The 14,514-nt window shown below is 33.9% G+C and overlaps 1 protein-coding gene across 1 annotated transcript in view; it reads right to left on the bottom strand.

Annotated features, from left to right (window-relative positions):
* Positions 1–12,148, bottom strand: part of LOC113227182 (stearoyl-CoA desaturase 5-like) — a 51,662-nt gene extending 39,514 nt beyond the window's left edge. Inside the window, exon 1 of the mRNA XM_026460067.1 lies at positions 12,104–12,148. The gene's annotated coding sequence lies outside the window, so the exon portion shown is untranslated. The remainder of the gene's footprint in view (positions 1–12,103) is intronic.
* Positions 12,149–14,514: the final 2,366 nt, after the last annotated feature.

Raw genomic sequence — 14,514 nt, 5'->3', positions numbered from 1 at the left:
TGTGTGTGTGTGTGTGTGTGTGTGTGTGTGTGTGTGTGTGTGTGTGTCTGCGTGTGTGTAAACTTGTGTGCAAAACCTGAATTAGCCATAAAGAAAGAATAAAATATATTAATTTGATACTAATAATAATTTTACGTTGGAACAATTAAGAGATTTTCAGTTTCGTCGTAGTTTAGATTTTTAAGATAATTAGTGACAACTCTTTTGCAGTTGAATTTTGTGAGTGGATAGATTTCATTTATTTTATTTATTTTATTATACAAGTATCCACCCACAATACCGAAAAATTTTTGTGAAAAAGCTGTGGTCCACCGAGTAGAGGAATGACAGACGTTATGTTTTAAGCGTTTGTTTTTAAGGGGCAAGGGATCATAGTTTAGAAGGGAGTGTTGCTTAAGCACAGTGTGAATAATAAATAGTAGACGTACAGACAAAACATCACAAAAGGTATAAAGGTCTGCAGTAGGGAACAGAAACGGTAGATACCGACTCACTTTCAGGACAGCTCTTTGAGCTCTTTCCACTTTCGTAGATAAAAGACGGTGTTCAGCAGTGGGACACAGTAAAGTATATAAATAATATATGTAAAAATAACTTAATTTATCTTCATTTAATACAATAATGTAACCTTAAATAGCATCGTCAGTATTTATACATGTTGTGCAGATAAAAAGGTAATAAAAAGTAAATAAAAAGGCTCAGCGCTTTATGTTGAGATTGAATAACAATACTCGTGGTTGATAGTTGGATTTATTCTGACTCGAATTACAAGTGATTCGCTTTTATAATGGTAAGATGTGAAAGAGTGTCACCCGTATTTCGACTCATACGTAGAACAAAGATCTATGTGCAAGACTACTTATTCGCAGGACATAGTACATTTTGTTCATTTTTCATAGCGAATTGATGTCCGATCGACCGTTGTTCTATTTTATATGTCCGAAACGAAATAAGATATATAAATTCTCAAAACACCTTTATATAGGCCTTGGTTTGCGTAACGAAATTATTCTCGTAACGTACTTATTCTCTTTTCTCTATATAATCCCATCGGATTCTGTTCTTCGGATGAGTCGATTTATGAACAAAACAAAAATCGCACTTAGGAAAATTCATCACTAAGATCGACTCGAGTGAAATTGTTGCTTAAGTGAGACTAGGTATAGTTTGATGTTTTATGTTTTTTCCATTTATCCAAGGTCAGTGTCAAGTTTTACTTTGAAGCCGGTAGCCAATGATAGCACTTATTTCTTCAAAAATTAAAATCGGAATTTTTTTATTGTTTTGTTGCCTGTGGAATTTTGTTTATGGCAGTTAATAAACAAACAATTAATTACCTTTTCTTTAGCGGAAACAATTATTAAAAAATTCATCAAACTGTGTGAAAAACCAAAACAAGTCAATAGCAGTAAACAAAACAGTTGTTTCTTTGACTGGAGATGTTCCTTTGTAGCTAGGTACATAATTGGGTTCTTGTAAGCCTATAACTTTTGATATTTAATATTTCATTATTGATACAAGGATTTATAGAAGTATTTTGACATTGTGAACTATGTTAGTAGTTTGCCCCGCAGTGGTACTTGAATCTTTTATAATGTTCATAAATATCAAATAGTTCCTACTTTAGATTACTTTCCAACTTAATAAGAAGAATACACATCAAATTTCCATCGTTCCATCCTGGTTCGGCTGAAAAAATTTTCGTCATCCAGTACGTCCAAGATATTGTCAGGATCCCTCTGATATCTTTTAGGTGCTCTTACGCCACAGTAATCATCTTCGTTCTCCAGATAATGAAAGCCTCAAAGTCGTCCATATTTAAAATAATTTAATACAAAAAAAAAAACGTAAAATAAAAAAAATGTCAGGGCAACTCAAGAGAAAACGCATATAACGCAATGATAAAAATGTTAAAATATTTTCAAGTCAGATTTAAGACAGCTATAGACTGGTTTTATTATACAAGTGCGACTGAACTCGATCTTGAGACCGAGTTAAGATTGAGCTGAGACAAAAAAATCGTTCATAAATACCAATTATTGACTTGAGTCGAACTTGAGACTTTTTTTATACTTATTTTTTTATTATTATTATTTTTGTTCATAAATACGGGTGTGTAAGTGTGGTTCATACTACAAGCTTAATTTATTTTTCAAACTCTCTCCTACGCTTACGCGATGAAAGTCGCTATTTGAAGCGAGAAGTCGTATAACGTAAATACTGTCAAATGAAACATTAAATGTAACTTACATATAATAGCGTCGTAATGGTACCCTTAGTGAAAGTACGCGAGAGATAAGGAAGTTATCATAAATGAGGGCGGTTGTCTCTTCTTGAGGCGCCATCACCTGCCTGTATTTTAGACACAGCCGTACGGCACAAGGATCTTGTGCTCAGGTTGAACCATATCCGGATATTCTTAAACCACGAAGTACGCCTTCTTCCAGGTGATCGTTTTCCCAGAATTTTTCTTGCATAACTAGTCGGAGCAAGTCGTACTTATCATCACTCATTATATGACCCAAAGTTTTTTGACAGTACTCAAGACCTCCAATTTCTTATTCACCACTGCAATACTCTTTCATTGGACTCTCTATACTTTCAAGATATTTTCGAAATTCTTCTGTATACCCATATTTCGAAGGAGAACCGAGAACATGTAGCAACGTGCCAAACTCACCCTGGTAAAGATCTTCAAGAATCGATTGCAGGGTAAATGGCTCAACTCTAGAAATGCGTTTTACGCGCTTGTTCTTTTCTGAAGTACGTTCTTAATTATTAACATACTCGTATTTCTAGATTTTTACAATGTCAAGTGACCCGCATTAGTTTAGTAGTAGTAGAGCTCCTTGTGAATAAGTTCGTCCATGGAAGTTAGAAAAGGGAAGGTTTAACGTATTTCTGTCCTCAAGCAGTAATGTGATCATTACTGCGTTCCGATTTTGAAGGGTAAGGGTTTGCTTGCGAAATTACAGGCACATGAGACTAGTCAACTTATGTGTCAGGGTCACCCAGGGGCATTGTGGCAGTGTCTCTCAGATTTTTGCGATTCAAAAGGCTGAGTGACATTCCAACTATCATGTAAAGCCATGTTGCTTACCACCAGGCGCACGACTTGTTCGCCTCGTTGCTTGGTATCATAAAAAAAGATCAGCATGGCGGACTAAAGCCAAACAGCATTGCAAAGTATAAATCATGGATTGATGGTGTGGATACTCACATACTATCACGCCTCCTACCCATCGAGGTAGGCAAAGACGATAAGGCCGTAAACAGAAAGATAGTGTCTTTAATAAGATATGACGTCATGGGAAGGTTGCCTGTTACCGACTTAGCCGATCAGTTGGAATGTTAGAGATTATAGTAAAAAGAAACTAAATTAAAGCGTGACCGCTTTGGAACTTATTTTCAAAATAATTTTTATATAACAAACTCAAAGCAATTAAGCAATGCGACGTCATAGACAATACAATGTATTTACGGAATTTGCGTAATGACTACGGATTATTAGTCAGTAAGCAATTACTTAATTAGTAAGTAGTACGTAATCTTGCAATTAGTAAGTTGTAATAAGAATGTAATTAAAATGTAATCTCTAATAAGAGCCTTTGAAATAACTTATAATAAACATTTAAGTCTGTGTTTAATTGAATATGTGTTGAAAAAGTTGTTCAAATCGGTAAAATATTATTGTTTATAGCTCTAAGAATTTGTACTCTAAAAAAAATATTAATTAACAAGTTAAAAGTTGATTTCTTACCTAATCTTTACTCGTATTTCAGCTGTTGTTAACAATCAGTTTGTCCTTTTTTTATTCCAAGATGGAGAGCCATTGTAGTTTCAGCACAGGATTCAAACGTTCCAATGCTTAGACAACCTCGGTGGTCCAAAGGTTTGCACTGTGGACGCTAGATGAAGAGGGAAGGTTCGACTACCGGTAGAATTAATTTAATAAATAAACTTTTCTTAATTGGTTTAGATCTGGATGTTTTGGGTAGTGACCCGGAGTGATTTCCGTTGCTCTAGTACTCATATACAATACAACTGGATGATGTTAGCAATAACGTGTCAATCAACATGATCATAGTTGATCATGAAAACTTTTGCTGCTGTGCTTGTTCTTGTTGGGGAATTATAGTAATAAATCATAAAAATTCATCACTCCTGAGATGACACCAGGAAAAGTTTTCATTTTAAAAACAATTTTAGAACAAACAATCAAAAACGACGAAAAAATCTTTAGGAGTCATTTTCGCAAAACTGTGTTGGTTGACACGCTATTGCCTACTTGTTACCAGCTAACTAGTTAATAGTTGTTTGGCACATTATTACTATATTTTTTTAGGTTCTCCAAGCCCTATAAAATTAATTTTGAATTTCTAAATGGGAGAGGCGGTATTCCCCGGCAACAACACAGGATGGCAGGGACTCAGGTTCAAGATTATTATTAATACTATTATTATTAATGTAAATTTGGGTTTCCACCACAGATATAGGAAAAAGGGGGAGATTTGGTATGAGGGCGTGGTTCGGGTCGCCTCGATATGGTCAAAATGTACATATCGAGGTAACCCGCGAATGTTTTAATTTCTTACTATGATTTTTGCAATTAAAGTCCCTAAAACGTCGAAGCGAAAAGCATTCATGTTAATGGCTTCTTTTATTTTATTTTTATTATTATTATTACTATACATTTTATTTCGAGTAACCTTAACACAACTCATATTTCGAACAGCCGTTTCAATTTCATGTCAATTGTATGTTGCTGTTGCTTGAAGAAAAATGTATACATTATTGTTTTAGATAATTTAGATTTTTAAATTCCACTATACTCGTAGATTAAATGTAGAGTATTTTTAATTTGACTTGACTTGACGTCACCATCATTCACTCTCGATTCAGTTCTATTATATGGCGAATGTATACGCATGCACTTTGTCTTACTTTGGTTTAGGATGATTCCATTATCATGCGCCCACTTAGTGATATTGTCGAGATCGATTTGCAGGTAACGCGTAATTTCCGTAATATCATTTGATGAATAAAGTAGGCACGAGTCATCAGCATACATATACATATACACGACAATATTTGACCACATTAGGCACGCTGTTTACGTGCATGATGTAGTCCACTGGGCCGTACACAGAGCCAGTAGGGACGCCTAGGGATTATGACTTCACACTCGTCACCCTCCACGTTACCGACAACAGTGCGAAATTTTTTAAGTAATCACGAAACCAGTTATTTCTTAGACCACGAATACCACATTCCTCCATGGCTTTCAACAGAACGTCATGGTCAAAGGTGTCAAATGCCTTTTTATAATCAATAAAAATACACACAACTTGGTTTCCGGCATCAAGACAATTGTTAACATTATCCGTAAAGTTTGCCAAGGCCGTGGAGGTGCCTCGGCCAGACCGAAATCCATGCTGCGCATCTGATAAAACACCATGCTCTTCCAAAAATGAACTAATTTGGCCAACTACAATTTTCTCAATCAACTTATTTATTATTGCCAAAATTGTAATTGGTCTGTAATTTGAGTAATCATAATTACTACCTTGCTTAAAAATTGGTCGGATTATTGATTTTTTTAAATTCATTCGGGTACACCCCGTGACTTAAGCATAAATTGACGAATAACGCAAGTACTGGGCTAATTGCTTTCTTTATATATTTTATGTCTTGTAATTTATTAAGTTTATTCCGGTAACACGTTATTCTAAACAACTACACATACTGTTTGGATTTAATTTCCATGCTCTAAATAGAATATCTCGATGTAATATAATATTATATATCTTACTACATACCCAAGGTTGCGTTAGCCTTTTACGTTTTAATGGTACTACAATTTCACTTTTCTTATAAATTGTACCAAAAATATCACTTAATTTCCTATACAAAAGAAACGGACACGAAAATAACAGCAAAGCTGACCAATCAATTTTTTCTAATTTTTCTCGCACTTCATTGTTTGTAAATAGTTCATAGTCATTATGTTGCGTCACTTGCAATGAAATCCCGATCATATGGTGGACTCAATTATAAACGAAGCGTAGCTGGTGAATTGTCTCGCTCGCACACACGCATGATCAATGCACGACCGCTGATTCACGCCATCGACAACAGCTTCCCGCGTTATTTCACTGCACGGTATTGATATCTGGAGGCCTGGTTCACACAGCGTGTTTTTGTAACGAGCTGTGGTTGAGTTTAATTTGTTTTCGAACAAATCAATATTGATATCACCAATGAAAATCAGATCGCTAATCGCAGGTATTTCTCTTAATAGAGTAGAGTTCTTCTATAAATAACAGCTTGTTTTTACAAGGTCTATAAGCGGCTTATACATATATGTAAGGGCGCGCTGTTTATGTTTAACGTAACAAACATAATTTCTGAAAGTTAAGTCTGCATCTAAACTCTTCACTTATATATCGTATATTTAAATGCAAAACATGCATCTGTTCGTTGTTAATATTCCCGTTCTTTTGCCAGCTTCGAAAATCTGAATACCTATTACACTGAGCGTCAATATTATAAATATCATCATTAAGATGCATCTTAACTAGTGCAGCTTAATTTCACATAGTGTGTGCGCGCAACGATTTGTGCTTAATCAGTTGTTTGAAGTTGCAGTCTCATTTTTTAGCAACTTGTCTATGTCCTTTTCTGATCCGATCTTGTATATTTTACTATCATCGTTACTGCCCCTGGCTAATATCTTGGAGTTTTGGATCCAGATGTACTTGGAAACGTCTTTCAGTCTCATTTTAGTATTACACAGTAATTGTCGCTTATATTTTGTGAGATTCTCATTAATATAAATACGTCTATTACTTTGGTTCATGTAAATACTGTCGTTTGTAATTACTAATTTACGTGATTATAACCATTGTTCTCTCACACTTTTGCTTTTGAGGGTAAAAACTGCTGGTTGGTATTTGTTCTCCGCTGTCTTTTCTCGGCCTACCCTCCTTGCAGATTCAATATCGATAGGATTGACCTTTAATATTTGAGCTATTTTATTTTATTATTTTATTTATTTTATTTTTCCAAAGCGATCATTTTCTTTTCGGTAATTTTTTTAAATTCTGTAAGTTTCTGATATTGCTCAGCATAGAAATCAACCGTATCAGATATGTCCTCTAAAGTTTTCTTCATTGTGTAAACAATCTCCAATTTTTTATTTATCTCTATATTATTCTTCAGAGAATCTGCCCAAAATTAGTTTCTGATTCGTTTAAATTGGTTTCCAAAGTTCCGCTACTGGTTTGCTTCGAAATCTCATTATTTGTATATATAGATTTCACATAATCCTGATTGCATAAATTGCTTAATATTTTTTATGCACATTTTATGAAAGACTGATTCACAAGATCCTTATCCACCGCACAACATCATCCTTGTTCAATAACAAACACAATTAACATTTTTTACACTGCACCATTTTGTGTATAGGTATACGACCTCAACAACTAAATCACAACCTCTCGCGGAGTGCCCGCGCGCCGAGGTAATAGTTAGCTATTATATACTAGTACCATTTTTCCTAAAACGCCACCTGATGGTAAATGGCTGAACCAGGATGAAAAAAATACTGAAATATATTGCAATATAACTCTTACTCTAGTGACTGTACGTTTAAATTTGTTAAAATTTAAAATTGTGTAACGTCGTTTTCATGTTTTAAGCCCTAACCAATCAAAATTGTTAAGTTATAGTAATAGATAATGGAGCGTAAAGTTTGAATTACACACAAGCTAAAAAGTGGCGACATCGGTACCCGATCTTACCTTAGAGGATGGAAAGCCCAAGGATCTTACATAGCGTCATTATCACATGTCTCCCCTTTTTTCCTATATCTATGGTTTCCACTCATGTTTGAACATTCAATTTTTGTTTCATTATAACAATTTGTATTAATTTGTTACTGATATGATAACACATATTAATTGTTTTAGGTTTTTTTTAATGAATGTGCAAATGTAATATTTATTTTTGCTCATAAAACATAACAAAAAAAACCATAATGAAATTATAAATGAAATTATATCCGAATAAGCGAATATACAGCAGGCTGTTTATTATTTAGTAGAAATTTCTACCAAAAAATTGCGAAATAAGTATCTAATGCTTGACTGTTGAAAATAAATAGAAAAAGGCAGGCCGTTATGAACAGAATAGAGAATCTTTTTAATCAGTACACGTCCATTATAATTGCTTATCATTGTGATCATCTTCACTACCAATTACTGAAAGTTTTTTTACTTGTGTGAGTTTAGCATACATAAAGCGTAGCAGGAGACTGGTTTGTTATAATATATCACATTACATATATTTGTTACTATGATTTTTGATGACAATTGACGTCGAGAAGAAATCTGATTTTGGTGGTAGTCGAGTGGCTATAATTTAGAATGGGTAATTTTTAAAGTTTTCCATTTGCCGAAGTTGGTCAAGAATGATCAGAGAGAACTACGAGTTGAACAAAGAGTTCTTCTGTTCTCTACAAAGTTCTGTTTTCTACATTGTCCCTTTATACCTACCCTAAAAGTTGTGTTCATAAAATTATGTTTTAAAATTCTTCACAATCTGAAGTTAGCAGTACGCGATAGAAAATATACCATGCTAAATTGATTTATCTTAGTCACTTTCACAGTACGATGACATGCGGCATTTTGGTTAGAAAAAATGCTGCCGATATTAATAAAATCTTCGTCCTGCAGATGCGTGCTGTTAGAGCAATTTATTGTACCCCTAATTGTATCACCTAAGAGAAAACTCAAAGAAATGGACATTCTTGCACTAGCGATACAGTGCACTATGTTATGGAGGATAGATTTAATTTTTCACGACAAATAGGGGAAGACAAACTCGTAATATTAAAACAAAATAAACTGACCCTTGGAACTAATCTTCACAATCGTCTTCATAATGTCGCCAACACAATATTCAAAATTTAAAGTTTAATACTATCGTGAAACAAAAATTTTATAATATTATAGAAGCTTATACATGAGAATAATTATTTTCACTAAATCATTGAATGAAATTAATTTGTAGCAAGGATATTTTAAATTAGTAGCAATAGAGCTCACTGTGAAAGAGTTCGTCCAGGGAAGTACTGCCACCTTACCTATTTCATAGAAATAGGAGGAAACACAGTAATGCTGACATTACTCAGCATTACTGTGTTCCGGTTTTAAAGGGTGCTGGCGAAATTACAGGCACATGGGACTTGCCAACTTATGTCTCAGGGTGACGAGCGCAGTGGCAGTGTCCCTCAGATGTTTGCAATTTAAAGCTCTGAGTGGCACTGTAACTGTTATGGACAGACGTCTAGCTTACCATCAGGCGCACGACTTATTCGTCCCGTCACTTGACGTTATATTAAAAAAAAATTAGAAATAAAATGGCTTTCGACACATTGCTTCTATAGTAATAATGAATGCTGAAAAAAGTACAGTCATTAATTTGCATTAATTTTAAATCAAATTGACTGTACCAAAGAAGTAAGAAATTCCATTAATACATTAGTACATCTGTATTCAGGCTAAATTTGTATTTTTAACCGACTTAAAAAAAAGGAGGGTATACGTTCGGCTGTATGTATGTTTTATACACGTTCACAGATTGTATTTTGAATATTCTTTTTTTTTTATTTAAAGGGCATACTTTCGAGGTAATCCCATTGTCACTAAGTCAGAATCTGATGAGGAAATTCCATGGAAATCGAGCGAAATCCTCAAAATTTTATAGCCAAGAAAAATGTGTTTTTTGAACTTTTACAAATCAAAAGTTCGCGGATAGATGTGGACGTGCAAGACAATCGTCTTCGTAATTTCCATTTCTCGTAATGATATATAGAGACGAGCAGACCCTACACCTGATGATGATAAGTGCTTGTAATTGTCGAAAAAGCATGTGGGACGCCTATTTGAATAAAAATTTGACTTTGACTTATCGTCAGCTCAGCAGCGTGAAGTGATGACTCTCAGGGTCGTATTCTAGAACTCTATTCAATGCTCAAGTCAGGATTGCACTGGCAACACAAGCACTGGAAATACGACCCTAATGGCAAGGACTTGAGTATGATGTTCAGTGCTCACTGAAATACTCATGTCCTGACTTGAATATTGAGTAGAGTTCTGGAATACGACCCTCAGACTCAAACACCTGAATGGAAAGATAAAGACAACTCTCGAAATACTTTTTCGTCATATGGTCGACGACTAAGACAATCGTCTTATATCACAAGGGCGGTACCGTCTAATATTTAGTATAGACTTAACTAAATACTATACTACTTACCTGCCTATATATACTAAAGATCGAAAAATACACTTTTTTTGGTTCAACCAACTACAAAAACCACAAAAAGTCACTCACTACACTAAAAAACGAAAAATAACAACAGATTTAATCCAATCGACAACAATGCATACTTATTAACCAATCTACCTACGTTTATGGTTTATTTATTCAATTACAATGTGACAATTCTTGTCCAAACCTATTATCTACAATTTTAATAAAATATTATTGGTGTGTGCTACTTACTGATCGGTTTGAAGTTTTACTTCACCACTAAAAAAATATATTGATACTTAAATATTAACCATATTTAATTAGTTATTTTTGGTATATATATGGTTAATAACTAATTAGATATGGTGAATATTTAAGTATTTAAGTATTCGGTGCCAGACCGACACCAAAACTAACTAATTAGGCATATATAGTATTAGCTATGGTAATTTTACACACTTACTGTAAGTATAGCATTTTGTTTTTCTTTCTTTGACTGGTTAAATAACGTATTCTGTTCTGTTACGCAAAAGTAAAGTTCACCAACTTTACCAATGGTAAATGGGAACAAATGTCTATTTACAACCCATAGAGTTTCTTGCGAATTCTTCTCAAGGGAATCTACTATTACGAATGAGTAGTAGTGTTATAACAATTTAATGACGTCAAGTGAATTTGCTTACCTGTGAAATAAAGATATTATTTTTAAAATTTGAATAATTTTCAATACTCCATGTCCTCTCTCGGCACTAACTTGTTTAAATTATTAAGGAAACTTATTATTATAAGATAAAACGGATTGCACGACATTCATTGAGAAGAGAAAGTGGAACAAGAGAAAGAGTTTGTGTATTTGGATTCTACGTTTACGTGTGATGAACGATATGAAAGTGACATTGAAAGGAGAGTGAACGCAGGGAATCAGGTGAATGGTGTGTTACATGCCTTCATGGGCACCCGAAAAGTGTCTAAAAAGGCACGACTGGTAGTGCATGACGGGTTGCTGGTTGCTACACTTATGTATGGCAGTAAATGTTGGCTTTGGCAGAAGAAGCACGAAAGTAAAATTGATGCAGTAGAAATTAGAGCTTTGAGAAGTATGGCTGGAGTGACTGTGATGGATAAATTACGGAACAGTGTGTGATAAGAGAACGTGTGGCGTGGAAGATGTAGTAACAAAGACAACGAAAGGGATACTTTGATGGTTCGGCCATGTAGACAGAATGAATGAAAAAAGATTGACGAAGCAGATTTATAAGGCGAGTGTGAGCGGGCAACCAAACTGAGGCCATCCTAAAAAAGGGCCAGGTCAAGAGTCCCTTTAACCGCCGAGCGTGTATGAAAGCATTGATGAGTGTTGGTGTGGGGAAATATGTATGTCAGGACCAAGACTGTTGTGCCTACTCCGATGGGAAAAAGGCGTCAAGTACATGTATGTATGTATGTATGAAATTTTTGTACAATACCATTGGGAACTGGTTTCTCATAATTACTCGTATGTAATTCTCCGTAAATGTAAATTAACAATATCTATTAAACAATAACTAAGCCAGTATAAACTAGTGCAATGAAAGAACTGCAGGTCAAAATCCACGTGCAAAAAGAAAATCTAGCAGCGAAATGGTTTAATACTATATACGGACACTAAATAATAAACAAACTATACTGAATATAGAAAATAAAATGGAAGATAAAAGATGTGAAGTTATAACAATATGATTTTTGTTTTATTTTAGGCTTTGTCCATTTAAATTTGTACTACAAAGGAATAAGTCATGTGAACCTTGCGCCACAGCTTCTGTTTGTTCCGGCTATATTGCCGAATAAGGCAGCCAGCATATCACCCAAGGAACAAATATGTCTTTGTAAACTCACGAAATCCAAGAAACGCATGAGCATGTAAAATGATAAACAAAAACACAATATCACATAGGCAATATGCCAATTATGACATCTAATGACACAAAACTTAAAAGTGACATGATATAGAGTGGCTAGCATTATATTGTTTAAACGAACTACCTGAATAAAAATAAACTTTATGAAAAATGATCCAGTATACGCGGTGAAACAAAAACGTCTACACAGTGGACCCTATAGTATCTCTGAGAGGTAAGCTTCAAGAAATTAACATTATCACAATAATATAATATAATACCTATTTATGATAATGTAATGTATGTTATTTAAAAAAGTAAATATTCATTGAAATAGTGATAAACAGTACAAAAATAATTTGGCTTGGCTTCACAAATTTATTTAAGGGGCAATGTATAAACTTTTCTAATTGAGAGTTGATTTACAAACGCTTATATTCAAAGTTTTTTCTATTTGCGAGGCTTAGAATTTGCGTGAAACATATCTATGTGAGTGGTCGGTTTAGCTCTTTCGTTCAAATAATTATTGTAAATACTTCAAATAATTATCTATATATAGATATATTGACAAATATCTATTTACAAAGAGTTAACCTCTTAGAGTTTCTTACACGTTGTTCTGCAACGCAGTGTGTTACGAATAAAAAGCGTTTAAACAATTTAACGAATAAGAGCGTACCTATTGCTTAACCTACACAATAAAATTGTTTTAAATTTAGAATTTGATTATAATGAACAGCTTCATAAGCTGGTCCACACCGCCTGGTTGATTTACCTATATTATTTGAAGTCGCGAAATACATTTTTGCTTTTTCGCAAATTTGCGGATAACCGCTCATGCGTTCTACGGAGAGCCAAAACGTCTTTCGAGAATAACATTTTTTTGCTAAAATTATTGATAACAAATTAAAGTATTATTGGATATTTTTTCAATACCCAATATTTTGTAATTTATAACTCATTAGCTAATATACATGTATACATTTACAGGCACTTTATACGCATGTTAATAAATATTACAAGTGATTTAACCTTCTGATTCACACAGGTTTTTTACATTCTCCAAAGGTGTTAAATATAAGTGTAATTTTCTGATTTCGAAGTAAATGACGACAGACTCTGTAGTGTTTGTTTTAACTCGCAACCTCCAGAAAGTTTCTTCTTATCATCTCGAACATTTCAAATATTTTTTAATGTAATACTATATAATAAAATACTGTAATAAAATATGTTTGATATTTAAGATACTAACCATAATACCCCTACTCTATAATATGGAACAGTCGACTTTATTACGTAGTAGTTAAAACACTTTTTGGTTATTTTTCTTTGACCTTATTTATGTAAATCGCTTGAGTAAATTAAGTTATTGGACCAAGAAGAAGAAGACCAGACTTTAAAAAATTGGATTCATAAAGGAAAAGTATTCAAACAGTATTGACTGAAAGTTAAAGACGCTAACAATACCATAACTAATGTGACACCAATTTTGACTCAACCATAACGTGCTAGACTATGCCACAAAAAATGTCGTAGCGACTAACATGGCAGCGGGTTTTTTTTAATATCCTTATGGGTTTTATGAATCCGAACGTATGAAGTACGTACGTACTTCTTCTTCATATCGTGTCGATGCCTTTTGTTTTAGGACTGTCTTGAGTTTGAATAGTAGGTTGTCACCTTGACAGCGCTATCCGTGGCCGCGTCTTCCTCCCTTTGGATGTCGTAGATCTTGATTCCTACAGGTGTTAGGGCACAAGGAGCACAACAGCAACGTCGGCTAAATTTGAAGACCTCGTAACTACATTTTTGGACGAAACCACTTTTTTAGTTTTCAAGCGCAATATCGGGCATTAAAAATTTAAAATTTAATGGTTATGGTTATAAAAATAATTAAAGTACATTGTCAAGAGCACGTCAAGTTTGACACTTTACACTTAAATTAAACTCTATGCCGCTTACGATAGAACGGTCCAAGGTAAGCTCTTTATGCGCTCTTGACTGTACAATCATAGAATGTCAAACATATTTATTTAATAATATCAAGTGACGGGACGAACAAGTCGTGCGCCTGGTGGTAAGCTACACGCCTGTTCATAACAGTTGCAATGCCACTCACAGTTTACAAACACAAAGTTTATTTGTATTTTTTTACTTATACGTTTTTTTCATTTTTATACTAATTTATATTATTATCTATATTAGTGACAATGACGATCGTATTAAAGACTGTACTATTGTGACGCAGATTATATGAAATATTCTATTCTAAATAATATACTTCATACAGAGAGATAATTTCATACATTTCAGATTA

The sequence above is a fragment of the Hyposmocoma kahamanoa genome, unplaced genomic scaffold (assembly GCF_003589595.1).
Source record: "Hyposmocoma kahamanoa isolate Upper Pololo Valley unplaced genomic scaffold, ASM358959v1 202, whole genome shotgun sequence".
Lineage (NCBI taxonomy): Eukaryota > Metazoa > Arthropoda > Insecta > Lepidoptera > Cosmopterigidae > Hyposmocoma > Hyposmocoma kahamanoa.
The sequence above is the reverse complement of the archived record's forward strand: the minus strand, read 5'-3'. Positions and strand labels throughout refer to the sequence as shown.